Source organism: Sceloporus undulatus, chromosome 2 (assembly GCF_019175285.1).
Source record: "Sceloporus undulatus isolate JIND9_A2432 ecotype Alabama chromosome 2, SceUnd_v1.1, whole genome shotgun sequence".
Taxonomy (NCBI): domain Eukaryota; kingdom Metazoa; phylum Chordata; class Lepidosauria; order Squamata; family Phrynosomatidae; genus Sceloporus; species Sceloporus undulatus.
The window spans coordinates 179,112,988-179,124,327 of NC_056523.1; the positions used below are offsets into that span (position 1 = coordinate 179,112,988).

Below are 11,340 nucleotides of genomic sequence, written 5' to 3' on the forward strand. Positions count from 1 at the left end.
ACTGTTTAATTTGCAAAAGGATTTCTCAGTCTTTCAATATTATTTATGCAGGTCATTAATGTTCTTTATGTATAAATGTTGCAACTATGAATGACAGAAAAAGATCAACAGGTCCAGGCTCCAGCACCATACAGTGGACTGTTTGCTATCTGAACACTGGACCCTTCCATACCTGAATTTGCGCTACAGAAGAAACCGAGCAGTGGTTATTAAACTCTGTTTCAGAAAGTGGACATATAGATATTTGAGGCCTACAACTCCCATCAGTCTTAGCCCACATAGCGAATGGTGTGGGATTGTGAGAGCCGCAGTCCAAAAACACTTGGGAGGTCACAAAGGCCTACCACCCCTTAGAAGTTTATGCATTAACCACAATGTTTTCTAAGACAGATTGTCCACTGTGTAAAGCAGCGGGAGAATCTTGGGGCATGTTTTACAATGTAGTCCTTGTTTACATGAAGCAACAATAAGGTTCACCAAAGTCCACTGCTTCCCACAAATGGAATATTCCCCAGAATCTTCTCCAATACACTGAAGCTTTGTAGGGGAGACATAGATAGAAGCACCTTCTGTGGTGGCAGAGAAGTGCAAAATGGGTGCTGCTGGAAGGGTTCAGTGAAGTCAATCTGAAAACCATGAGAGTGTATTGCGCAAGTACTGGAATTGCTTGGAACTAAAAATGTATAGCTCCCTACTAATTATATCCCAGTCCTAATTATACTAAAGATAGTTTCCCCAGCCCAATCTGTCCTGCAACAATCTGAATTTCAGTGTTTTACCTGTTAACAAACCTAAGCAGTGCTACTTATCTACAAATTGGATTCATTTACTGAAATCCATTCAAGATAGTCAAGACAGTAACAGTGTTTTTAGCCAATTTTTACTGTACACCTTTTAAAAAATTGCAATCAGTTGCATTTGGCTGTTTGTAAGTCTTGTCATGGCAGAATCAATTTTGGGGAAACCTGATTGACAAACCTTTCTTTTAAACCACCATGGCTGTTATCCTACAGAATCTTGGGATTTGTAGTGTTCTGAGAGGCGCCAGTACTCTTTGGCAGAGGCGGCTAAAGGCTTTGTAAAACTACAGTCTCCAGGGTCCCACAGGATGGAGCTCCAGTGCTTAAAAGTGGTGTTCAAACTGTATTATTGCTACAGAGGAGAGACACACTCAGGTCCAAAACACACTGCAGAAATAATCCAGTTTAGGACTGCTTTAACTGAGCTGGCTCAGTGCTAAGGAATTCTGGGGGAAATTCAAAGACATAGTAGTGTTAGTCTGTGGGATCAGTAAGTAGAGAGATGGATGGCACCTTTGAGACTCACTGAAAGAAAGGCGTTGGAGAAGAGTGCTGAGGATATCATGGACAGCCAAAAGGACAAACAAATGAGTCTTAGAGAAGACCAAGCTGGAAATCTCCCTGGAAGACAGACAGGGTGGTCTAGTGGTTTGAGCGCTGGAAGACCAGGATCTAAATCCAGCCTTGGTCATGGAAACCCAGTGGGTGACCTTTGCCAAGTCCAATTGTCCCCATGTGAATCAATGATTATAATGCTTTTAGAAAATGGCCATTTCCCACCACTTTTACAATTTGACAACCAATTTGGGGGATCCCTTACAACAACACTGGTCCCCAAACTGTGCCCTGTAAGAGATTTGGGACTTCATCTCCCAGACGCCTCAGCCATCTTGGCCTATAGTCTGGGATTCTGGGAACTGGAGTCCAAAAGCCCTTAAAGAGCACAGATTGAGGACCACTGATGTATAATATTACAGTACCCAAACTGTGCCCTGTAAGAGATTTGGGACTTCATTTCCCAGAAGCCTCAGCTATATTGGCCCATTCTGGGAGCTGGAGTCCAAAAGCCCTTAAAGGGCCCCTTACAATGTCAGTTTTCAAAATGTATTTTGAGTTACAATTACTTTTAAGTTGTAATTGACTTTGGTGTGTACTGTTTTTTTCCCTTCTGTTGTAACCCGCCTTGATTCCCTGTGAAAAGGCGGGCTATAAACAAATTATATTATTATTATTGTTATATAAAAATGAGGTTGATGCTGCTAAGAATTCTGCAAAAGTACTTCCACAATAACTGCCATTTAGGCCAGACTGATGCTGACCTCAGAGAGGAGGCCTGGCCCTTTAAGCCACAGGAAGGGGCGTGGCGTGACGTCATAAAGGCCGTGGCCTAAGGAAGATAGCCGCTGGGCGCCTCGTCCTCCCTCCCTCCCTCCTTGGCGAGCGACGCTCTAGGCCTCCACGTCGTTGGGACGGGCGCGAGCGAGGGTCAACGTATGTCCGTTGAGGAGGACCGTCCAAGGTCAGGGCTTGCCCAGCGCGCGCCGCCAAGGCGGTTGCCAGGCGATTGCATCATCCCTTCCTGCGCATGACTCATCCCGCTCAAAGGCTCGTGACCCTTAGAAGGCGGGGCGGAGCAGGCAGGGCGGAGCTTCGGGCGGCGCCACTTCCGGGTATGACGGAGCCGCCTCCAACTCAGCGGAGCTACGTCACGAAGAAAAGAAGGAGGAGGAGGAGAGGAGGAGGAGGAACTAAGACAGCCACGACGACGGCGATTGGCCAGCGGAGGGGGTCTCTCTGTGTCGTCTCCACCAATGAAAATGCGCGGCGTCGCGGATTGGCCAGAGGTGGCGCAAGGGTTGCGTCATGCTCCGGAGCCTGGAAGGAGTTGCCTCTCAAGCTGAGGAGGAGCGTCAGTTGGCGTTTGGAAGCCGGCAGCAGAGGAAGCAGGAGAAGGATGCTCCGCGAGGGGACGATGCCAGGGAGAGAGCGAGAGCAGCGGGGCGGAGAGAAAGCGGGGGAGAAGGGGCCGCGCAGGAAGGTGAGGACTGTATATAGCGGGCTGAGTGCTGCTGGAGACCCGGGTTCCAGTGCTTGCTCAGTCATAGAAGCCCACCGGGTGACCTTGAGCCAGTCACACCCTCTCAGCCTCAGAGGGAGGCAATGGTAAACAGCCTCCAAAGAAACCTTGCCGAGGATCGGGTGGCCTTAGGGTCCCCAGGAGTTGGAAAGGACTTGAAGGCACGCCGCAACAAGGCAGCAATTGCAGAGTCACCAGAGGCCCCCTTTCTCTGTTCTGTCCGGGACACGTCCTCCATTTCGTCCTTCTCTTCAAGAGGAATTTCACTGTTTCATTCTGAACCTGACTAATAAGCATGGCCTTATATTTATGTTCAAATATACATTATATATTGTATGTTTATATTTATATATAAGCTATAGAATATATGATGATGATGATGATGATGATTAGTGTTTTCCAGCTTTCCTTTTGTGGCGTCCTCCGTTTCTCTCGGATGCCTTGTATATTTGCAGTGCTTTGTCCTCCCTTGAGGCCAGGAGGACACCTGGGTGGCCCTGCCTTAAGGTCTCCCTGAGTCAGGAGTGACTCGAAGGCACAGGCGACAGCAGCAGCAGCAGCAAAGATTAAACAGTGATTTATTTCTTAAACGAAAAGGGCGGAAGAGGCAAGCGTCTGCTGTTGAGAAGAGTGTCTAGCACAACCCTCCTCCATGGGCTGCCTGCTTCATCGTATTTGTCTGCCTGCCTTCAAGTCGTTTTATGGCGACTCTAAGGCCAGACCTATCATGGCTTTTCTTGGCAAGCTTCTCTTCAGAGGGGGCCTGCCGTTTCCTTCCTCTGAGGCTGAGAGAGTGTGACTTGCCCAAGGTCACCCGGTGGGTTTCATGGTTGAGCCAGGATTCGAACCCTGGTCTCCAGAGTCCCTCAAACCACTCCTCCACACAGGCTCAGCTGGCACCATCTGATGAAGCAGACTGAGTCTACGAAGGCTCCTGCTTACAGCTTCTTTCCTGTCCCAAACGTGCTCCAAGAGCACTTTGCATGCTGATATTCTGGACCAGTGGTCCCCAAACTGCGCCCATTAAAGGGTTTTGGACCTCAGCTCCCAGAACCCCAGGCTATTGGCCAACATGGCTGAGGCTTCTGGGGGAGGAAGTCCAAGATCTCTTAAAGGGCACAGTTTGGGGACCACTGTTCTAGACTAACACAGCCACACCTTTGAATGTAGATTATAGGGTTCAGAGGAAGGGCCTTCTCTGTTAGCCTTCCTCCTTCCTGCTCCTTTGTCCTTTCCCCTGCAAGGGAAGTTCTGGCATGAAAGCTGTCTTCATGAGTCAGGGCTTTCTTTCTTTCTTTCCAGATTTGTGCCCTGATGCTGATGGTCACTCTGCCTTAAATTCCTAATGTCACATTTTCAGTAAGGGCTTCCACTCCCCCTGAGTAAGAGCCAAGGTCGTGTAGTAGATTTGAATCCCCATTCAAGTCATGGAAACCCACTGGGTGTCCTTGAACAAGTCACACACTCTCAGCCTCAGAGGAAGGAGAAAGTAAATTTCCTCTGAACAAGTCTTAGCAAGAAAACCCTGTGATAGGGCCACCTTATATTAGAAACGACTTGAAGGCACACAACAACAACAAGAAAAATCTGGGATTAGCGCCTAGACAATATGCAAGATTTCCCCAGCTTTCGATTCTACGAGATCAAACCTCTCCCCACCCTGGGAAAAAAAATCCTAGCTATTGCCCAGATTGAGAGCCAGCATGGTGGTGTGGTTTGAGTGTTAGACTGTGGCTTTGGAGATCGGGGTTTGAATCCTCCTTCACCTTGGAAACCACTGAGTGACCTTCAGTGAGTCACAGTTTTAGGGTTGCCATAAATCAGAAATGACTTGAAGACACACAACAAGGGATTAGATTACCAGATACTGTTTTCCCCCTTTTAGCTTTAGACTGTTTTCCACGCCAGTGGATGACTTTACAGTATTACCTAACTGGAAAATAAATAAAGATGAAAAATTGGAAAAATGTAGAAGGGTTTGGTGCTAACGACTGTTGAGCATATCTAAAAACTCATTATTGAGCAATAAATTCCAAGTGCAGTTGAGTGAGAGAGAAGTTTTGCATTGTACCAACAGATAAATATAAGCCGAGGACCCAGTTCCAATTCTTTAAAATTATTTTAGTCAACTTGCATACATCTGACTGTGCCTTAAATTGCATTATGAAGCTAGTGGCACAAAGCTGAAGTCAAGAGGAGAGAACTCAGCAGGCACAACATTACTCTACCAGTAGTAAGGACTCTCAGAGCTTCCTGCCTAGCCTTGCAGAGAAGATGGCCCTCCTTAAATGTCTGGAGTACTAAAATAGCTGGGGGTTCAGCCAAGTCTGAGGCAACATCCTTTCCCACTGTTGTGTGTGCTGCTGATGCCTGTTGCAAACTAGGAACAGAACCCTTGCGCCAAGCTATTTTCCTAAGTAGAAACAAATACCTTTTTGTTAATAGAGACTGAGGTACCCCAGTTGTTAAGCTATGTGAGCAGGCCTGTCTCATTTCCCTGCAAGGATTGCAAAGCTCCTTGCTGAGGATCTTGGATGACTGAGAATGCCTCCTCACTTTCCTCCTTGGGGATAACTTCTCTCTTCACCATCAAACCCCCCCCCCCCAACTAGGCTACATAACATTTCCTGGATCCCTAACTCTGCTGGTTTGTTGCATCACTCGGGGCTGATGAAAAGCTATGGTGCATCCTCTGCGCCTGCTGCCATTCCTCTGGGGTTCATTCTGGTGTTGCAACTTTGATTTTTGATGTGAAGCATTGCAGGGTGTCCAGTGAGGCTAGGAGGTAGAGCAGTCTTCCATCACCTCACCTCAGGCTCTTCTGAGGTCCAAGAGCCCTTTCATGTCATACAGTTGCATCACTTTGACTCCACTTTACTTGCTGCGTATGGAATCCTGGGGCTTTGTAGTCGCTAGAACTTTCTGTATGAGAATTCTAAAGGCCCCTGCCTAAACTGAAATCCCAGGATTCCATAGGAAGCAGCCATGGCACTTAGTGGAATTATAGTATTATAACTGGTAGTGTGAAAGGGACCACACTTGGATCATCATCAGCCAGCCTAGCTGATGATGGGAACTTTAGTTCAGGTAACTTGGGAAGTAAAAAGAGGCTTGCAGTATTGTTTTTGTCAACAAAATGGGACCACCAGCAGCGTTTTCAAAACTGTTCCTTTGAGCAGCATAGTAGCAGGCCCTTCATATATCCCCATACTGTAGCTGTTCTGCAAGCCTTTTAAAGCGTTTGGCCCAATGTCTTGGGTAGTGTAGACTGCTCTGGTATATTTTATGTAATGAAACAAGTAAATGATAACTTCTTAGCCCAGAGGGGCTGATAAACCCTTCCAATTCATATGTCCTGATTTGGCATGTGTGTGAAGTGTCAATCGTAGTCAGAATCTGCCATGTCACAAAGGGAAAGCCCTGTGTTAAAAGTCCATGGGCGTTGTTGAGTTGTCTCCTCCATTGGGGGGGGGGGGCGGCAGCAGTACAAGGCGTTTTCTTTTACTTTGCCTCTTGGTTTGGAACAGGAGAGCTATTTTCCATGTATGTGGGAAAAGCAGTGCCCTCCTCCCTCGGCAGTACAATATTACCACTGAGGCTGATGACTTTATTAAGAGCAGATGGAACTATTCTGCTGTTCTGTCCTGCAGTGGAGCTTAAAGTGACAGGCTTTGCTTGGGCATATTTTTCTCTGGGGCCATGCTTGGAACAATTCCTATTTTGGACAACTATTTCCAAATGCTTCAGATTCTCAGGAGCAATTGTTTTAAACTGTGTTTTGGGATGAATATAATAAACAAGACCAAAAAATACAGTGTCATTCAGTGGATAGATAATGTTTTCTTTTCCCTTTCCAGCTTCGAATGAAGAATCGCATCCTAATACATCACCACACTTGAAAACAGGTAGGAACCCCAAAACAGGTCACTTGGGTTATTAAGAGTGATGTTTAGGGCACACTAAAAGGTAGCACGCAATTACACCAACCATCAAACATATTGGGCTTGTGTTATTAAGGGCAGTGAACCCATGCATACTTGGAATAAGGTCAACAGCTGCTGCAGTTCAACCAGTAAGAACAACACCCTGCTCTAGCATCATCTGTTTCTTTCTTTTTATATTTTACCTTTCAAGAATGGGATTGAAGGTAGTTAAATGAGGGGACAACAATGTATGGTATGTGTGAAGAATACTTGTAAGTTGCTTTTTTTGTATAGATACTGTAAGGATGTTTAACATTGGCTGGACTTTATACATATGAATGCTGCTCCAACCATCTGGAGGCTACCCATAAGCCGAGATGGTTTTTATTTGATAGCCTAGCTTCAGGTTTCATTTTGTCTTACTCATTTCTAGACTAATTAAAAATTAAGGTTAATTTTTCCCCCAAGACACTTTAAATATAAGTGTAAAAAACAAACTGAATTTAAAAATACATTAAGAAGAAACATAAAGTACCTCAGCAAAGATGGTTTTAATGTGGAACCTGAGAGCCAATATAGGCGCTGTATAGACCAGCGCTTTGCACCGGCCTGCACATGTACTAGGGTTGCCTCGGGGCGTCCTTTCCAGACGTCCCGTAACCCTAGTACGTTGTAATGACGGCGCCCATTCTACATGGCTGCCGTCATTATGATGTCATGGCCGCGCCACCTCCACATGGGGCGGCCCGGATGTGATGTCTTGGCGCCGCTGAAGGGCGCCGGAAGGAGCTCCAAAATGGAGCTCCTTCCTTTGTTTGTGTTGCTGGCGCAGCCTTTACACGGTTGCGCAGCGACACAAAGAAAGGGGCCAAGCGGTCCCTTTCTCTTGTTCCCCGCCACTGTTGGGGTTCCCCTTTACAGGCTCCAGGGATTCACCTAGAGGTCCACTTCACCTCTTGCACATGGAAAGGGGGTGGGTGAGGAGTACTATCTTGGCCCTTGATTAAGAGGCGAAGCAGCCAGGAATGAAGGAGCTGGTGACCATATGGCCTGCTCTCAAACAGGCTGCGCTGTGGTCCCCAATGGGCCACTTGCAGGAGTGGTTTCTTGCCGCTCCTTTTTCTGGCTGCCTCAGAACGGCTTTTGGTCACTTCAAGAGTGTGTGTCATCTAAATGCTACACCCCGAAGCAGCCAGAATCCACTCCTTTTAACCACTCTGCTTTGGGCCATAGTCACTGAAATGCCTTGGACCAGTCCTCTTCAGGGACATGATCTCAGGTGTATATTCAATATGGGCTGATGGCCATGCTGTTGTCAATCATAAACAAAGAGTATGATTTGGACCAGTGGTTCCCAACCTTTGGTCCTGTTTTGGATTTCAGATTCCAGAAGCCTCAGTCAACTTGGTCAACAATCAGAAATTATGGGAGCTGAAGTCCAAAACAACTAGTGGACCAAAGGTTGAGAACCACTAATCTATAGAATATCCAGCACACTCCTGTAGTCCTCTGTTGCACAGGGGAAGCTTGGGAGTCATAGACAACCTTTGGACTAATATCTCCTCCAAGTGGAGGAGATATTGAAACGTCATCTCATAGCCATTTGTTGTACAGCTATATCTGTGTGTATGTAGGCATGCAGGAAAACATTTTATATATTCATTTGATTTGTGCCCTTTCTTTCTCCTAAACCTCACAGTTTTTGCCTGAAAAGATGTACACACTGTTTCTGCTCTCTTCTATGTTTCAGAATAGCTTTCACCAAATGGTTGTCTGCTGATTATGTTGGATTTAGCTGTCATCATCCCCAGTCAGTATGGCTGACATTCTGGCTGGGGATGATGGCATTTGTATGCTACCACATTGGGAGGGTGCTGGATGAGGGAAGAGCCATTTTATGGATAAGTTAAGACAAACCTTAGTGGAAAGTAGCTAGTGCTATCCTTTCACTTTGATAATGACAGGCGAACATGTATAATCTGGCTCAGCTATACAAACTGGCCATGCCACATCACAGTTTATGTAACTTTCACTGCTGATCATGTTACTGATGCCTTAGTTCTAGAGAGCTTGGTTGTGTGGCCACACCTACTCCCCAAACCAATATGTAATGCAAGTGGTGATGCATGAGAAAGGAAGTGCTTCATGCTTGAGGTTGCAGGAATGCTTGGTTGGCACTCCCAAGCTGTCTTATGACTGATGACTCACCTCTTATTTCTGGCAGGAAGAATATCCAGTGCAGACTCTTCAGAGCTGTTAACTTCTACCAGGGGTTAACCAAAGCCTGGAGTGCTCTTGCATGTCATCTTGTGCAACATGGCATGGGCCATCAAATAGTAGTAGTAGTAGTAGTACTGTAGTAGTAGTAGTAGTAATAATAATAATAATAATAATATCACACTTCTCCAGAAGATCGAAGTGGCTAACAGTAAAAACATCCATAGAATACAATAATAACTTCTACCATTGTATCCCAAGCCTTCTCTAGCCCTCCCACCCACAAGGCCTAGAATTGGAAGTGAGCCCACAGCTGTCGGCTTTGTAGAACATATACAATTTTTTAGGCCAGATTTGACTCCAAAAATCAGTGTGTGATAGTGGTACTCTTTGGGGATGCATTAAGATTGACAAGCTTTACTGGTGTATCCCCAGGTGCACAATGGAGCTTGCTACAAACTGCAAGGGTCTACAGGACTTAACAAAAATGAACCCCCTGTTTCAAATATCTACATTTCTTGTTCAGCGGTAGCAGGGAAGGACTCATTTGTCAGGAGAGCCAGTGAGGTGAAGCTTAAAATGGCAAAGCCTTGAGGCTGGTAAGAGATAACTTCTGAATGTGATGCCTAAAAGCAAGTATCCATTTTATCTTAAGCATCATCTCTAGAAGAAAAAGCTCTGAATTCCCTGAGCCACAGGGTTCATGCCTTAATTGCTTCTCAATTAGACTACTGTAATGCGCTCTATGTGGGACCAACCTTGTTGCTGTTTACCTTAACTAAAAAATAATTTTGTGTACTGCAGTCAGGAGGGAGAGATCAAGGGTAGTGTTTTAATATAGAATCAGTTTTTAAAAAAAAATGAAATCATATGCCATACTTTCATTCTTGATGTTGACTAAATAATAATTGTCCCTAAAGTTCAGGAAATGAACTACTTCAAGAACCTTTCAATAACATTTTTGAGTGGAATTTATAGCATTAACAACAGAGCACACGACTGGAAATCTGCCCTAGCTCTCAGATTGCAAATACATACCTGGCAATTTTATAGCTTGTACAGTATACTCACCACTCTAAATGTGATATAGCCCAGCTTAATAATTGTTTTCTGCAGCGCACAAACAAAGCATTCAAAAAATTAGTTTGGTAAGCCATATTTACATCTAATATAATAATAAACAATCATAGTTTTGTGGTAACATTTAGTTAGAAAAAATCCATTTTTAATTTTATTTTTACTACGCTGCTTACCACCTTAAGGGTGGGTAGATGCCTTAACGGATTAGGAATCAATCCATACTGAATTATAAGGATTTCACTTTTATTAGCTCACTTATGAACAGATCTCTTAGAAATGTGCTCTAGGACCAGAGAGGGGTGGGAACCTGTTTCTAGAATTATGTAACTTCAGCCAGTACAGAAACAAAAGCAGTAATTAATACTAGAAAGCACTGAAGAAAACCCAACCTTACATGCACAGAATGAACTGAATTTCTAGTGACTTAAAACCCATAGCTTGTTTTATATTAATCTCCACCCAGGCAGGCTGGGCATTTTACTTTGCCAGAGTCATGTTAGTAATTTTATGACATTGCCATCTGAAGACTTGTACTCACCATCCATGTACAGCGAGAGAGAGAGATGTCTGGAGCAAATATTATCTTAACAAATGTTTCATTTGTGGTGCTTATGTTTTTATTTTATTTTGTCTTGTGAGTGAGTGCTGAAAGCTACTCAAAATAAACATTTGGTCTTATTTTTACATGTGTTTTCTTGCTGGGTGTGTTAATATTGTGGGATATCCTTGATTCTACACCCATCCTGAGACTATGGGGCATTTTATATGCTGTTATATATCGGAATTCTCATTGGGATCAAATGTTGCCTCAAAGTAAGGCACCAGATAAGGGTTTTATCTGCCTGGTGAGGATTCATATTACTGTCCACTTAGGTAGCCTAGCCATTATAGCAATTACAACCAGCTTATTTTTAACATAGTTCAGATAAGAGCTTTTGACTTCACCAATCAGTAAGGTTCCTGGATCGACCAGAAAAGGTTTTCCTTGGAACTTTCTGACACCATACTTAGGTCAAGGCACAAAACAGTGCCAAGCCATTCATGCAGTAGCCAAGGCAAAATGGGGAGGAAGGTTGTCCCATAGAATGAGAGGGATGGCCCTTGCATCTTGTTCTCATCGGAAAGCAAGGGCCATCCCTCTCATTCTATCGGACATTTAGAAAGTAGAGCCATGATATAGATGAGCAAGGAGAGATGCTTGACCTGAATCCCATTCATACATTAATTTTCTCCCAATAAGCCC

The 11,340-nt window shown here is 44.8% G+C and overlaps 1 protein-coding gene across 1 annotated transcript in view; it reads left to right on the plus strand.

Annotated features, from left to right (window-relative positions):
• Nucleotides 1-2,452: 2,452 nt before the first annotated feature.
• DDIT3 (DNA damage inducible transcript 3) overlaps nucleotides 2,453-11,340 on the plus strand; it is a 13,449-nt gene continuing 4,561 nt past the window's right edge. The window contains exons 1-2 of the mRNA XM_042449245.1: nucleotides 2,453-2,838; nucleotides 6,735-6,782. The gene's annotated coding sequence lies outside the window, so the exon portion shown is untranslated. The remainder of the gene's footprint in view (nucleotides 2,839-6,734; nucleotides 6,783-11,340) is intronic.